We start from the raw sequence: 2,589 nt of genomic DNA, 5'->3' as shown, positions 1-2,589 counted from the left end.
ATGAGCATTGAAATGGGCTCTTTGAATATTTTAATATAAGAGGAAGTTATTAAAAACCCTATTCTAGGTTTAATTGACGATGCCATTCGTAAATATATCCTTCTAACCTTTGTAATTCTTTAGAGTGTATTAGACTATAAAAATTGAAATATAGTATATTATACAAAAACGAGTTTTTTTTTTCGCAGTGCTTAAGAAACTGCACATATAGACAATCCTTGGCCACAGATTTTTAAACTCACAAAGGCCCAGAAATTGGAAACTATTACATGTATTACAATTTGAATTTCAGTTTTATCAATACGAGAAATTTGGTTTTAATTGGGTAGTTCAAACATTTTTGGAACTTTTACAACAAAAACGTCTAACTCGCAAACAATTATCCACCTCGTAATGTTAAGCTCCATAGAGATTAACATAACGATTTCGAATTCAGTATAAATAGAAAATCCGTGACAGGATTTTCAAAATATTTAAATACTTTTACTACGTGCTAGATCCTATTTTATTGTGGATATGCATAAAAAACCTTTCTTTTAAAAAATTGTTCTGGAAAGATTTAATTCTTGATTAGAATATCGAACCGATTTTTTTCCTCTCAATCCATTAAGCTAAATTATATTATATCCAGAAAAATGCTGTGAGTTGCCCAATTTGGACATTTTTAGCTGTAAAAAAATTCAAAGTATTCTAGGAGAGCGGTCGCTCTCTTAGATAAGACTTGATACTGCCTCTAATGCTAAAGGAGGGTTCTTTGATTGGCCGTAACTTTTTTCGTATTGTGTTTGCAGCTTTGAAATTTTGCCAGTGAACTAAAATTCGGGCCCTAATTTTGTGGTTAAAATTTCAAAGGGATCCAACTAATAGTTAATTCTATAAAGAAAAAAGTTGTTAAGGGTGGTTTTAGAATCCATAAAATTAATCAGACATTTGGTGAAAAATACTATATTGTTCCATAGAGATAACATGGGATTTTATTGAAAAATGACCTTAATTGGGATCGTGTATAAAGAAAACTATTCATTCGTTACGTTTGGGAACCATCTTAAATTAAAGATAACAGTCCATAGATGTGCCTTCCCTTAGTTTCATTAAGATAAATTAAGTTTAAGTATTGATTTTTATCATTATTAACACATACTTTGACTTACGTTGTTTTGGGTATTGGAATTACGGCGTTTTACCACTGTTAGAGACAAGCATTTTAGCCCTCATTTTTTATATTGGACTTACGGCGTTTGTGTCGTGATTCACGCCGTTAGCGGGATATTAAGCAAGAAAAACATGGCGTTTGAGCTGTCGGTTAAAATTAAAATTTTGGATTTGGAATTAAACTGGAGGCTAATTAGGTATGATTTTTATGGTTTTCACAACAAAAAACGTCAATGAAATTTACTAAAATTAATTTTAAATTTAAAAGCCAACAGAATATTTTATTATTAACGAATTTCGCTAAGCTAATTTCGTTAAGCCTCGGTCAAGGTAGCGTTGCCGTTATGTTGATGTTATTATTGTTATAGGAATAGGCAACATTAACTTCGGTTGAGATAAAAGCTAGACATTACGAATACTGTTGGTATGTTCAAATTAATTATTAATCTTACTGGTAGATCAATTAATTACTACATTATTATCTGTGACAGCTAGGACACATCAATCAGCTGTAGTGGTAAATTTTACACCTTGATGATGAACCCTCCGCTGGCTGAACGCTAGCGGCAACTTTTCAAGGGAAATAATGACAAACAGAACTGTATATAGTCTTTCATTTAATAACATTTTATATTTGCATTATTTAAATTTAAATTTTGTATTAAACGTGCAAAAGATTGCTGTTCATTGGTTCTCTAACATGTTTTCTTAATTTTCGACATACTAACGTAGCTTTTGTATTTTGAGGGCACGTTTTTTTTAAAGGCGTTTATAACACGATATATAGTTCAAATTATATTTATTTTGGTTTATGTTTAATGTGTAACACACTGTTCAGTGTTACAGTGGTTCTGCAACTAAGCCTTGATTCTGAAATTATCGTAGGTAAATATAAATGAAACGAAAGTGTTCATTTTCAAAAATTGTTTCAAACTATAACACTTACAGGTCTTGGTTCTGGTTTTAAGGGGATCCATTCTCAAGCTCTTTATTTCATAAGGTTTTTTTTGTTTGGTTAATTAACATACATTTTGGTTAAATATGTAATACACTAGTTTTTGTAAATTTTCAGAAATTAACGGAGCCAAATGTCAAAGAGATGGATTTAATAACCGTATAGATTTATTCATTTAATAACTTTTTTCGATTGAAATTAGGCCTAAAAAGTCAGGGGAAAGTCTGGGATATTGAAAATGCGCCTAAAAAGTCTGGGGAAAGTCTGGGAAATTAAAAATGGGCCTAAAAATTCAGGGGAAATTGAAAACGGGCCTAAAAAGTCTGGGACAAGTCTGGGAAATTGAAAATGGGCCTGAAAAGTCTGGGAGAAGTCTGGGAAATTGAAAATGGGCCTGAATAGTCTGGGAAATAGAATAATTAACATAAATTTTGGTTAAATATGTAATACACTAGTTTTTGGTAAGTTTCAGAAATTAACGG

General features: G+C 31.1%; 1 long non-coding RNA gene across 1 annotated transcript; it reads left to right on the top strand.

Annotated features, from left to right (window-relative positions):
- Positions 1 to 943: 943 nt before the first annotated feature.
- Positions 944 to 1,922, top strand: LOC149716478 (uncharacterized). The gene is made up of 3 exons (XR_016369428.1): positions 944 to 1,349; positions 1,421 to 1,576; positions 1,644 to 1,922. It is a non-coding gene; the product is annotated as an uncharacterized LOC149716478 (long non-coding RNA).
- The last annotated feature ends 667 nt before the right edge of the window (positions 1,923 to 2,589 follow it).

The sequence above is a fragment of the Phalangium opilio genome, unplaced genomic scaffold (assembly GCF_054372755.1).
Source record: "Phalangium opilio isolate 3A_F unplaced genomic scaffold, DU_Popi_V2 ptg000009l_1, whole genome shotgun sequence".
In the NCBI taxonomy this organism is placed as follows: domain Eukaryota; kingdom Metazoa; phylum Arthropoda; class Arachnida; order Opiliones; family Phalangiidae; genus Phalangium; species Phalangium opilio.
This window is presented reverse-complemented; position numbering and strand designations above follow the sequence as displayed.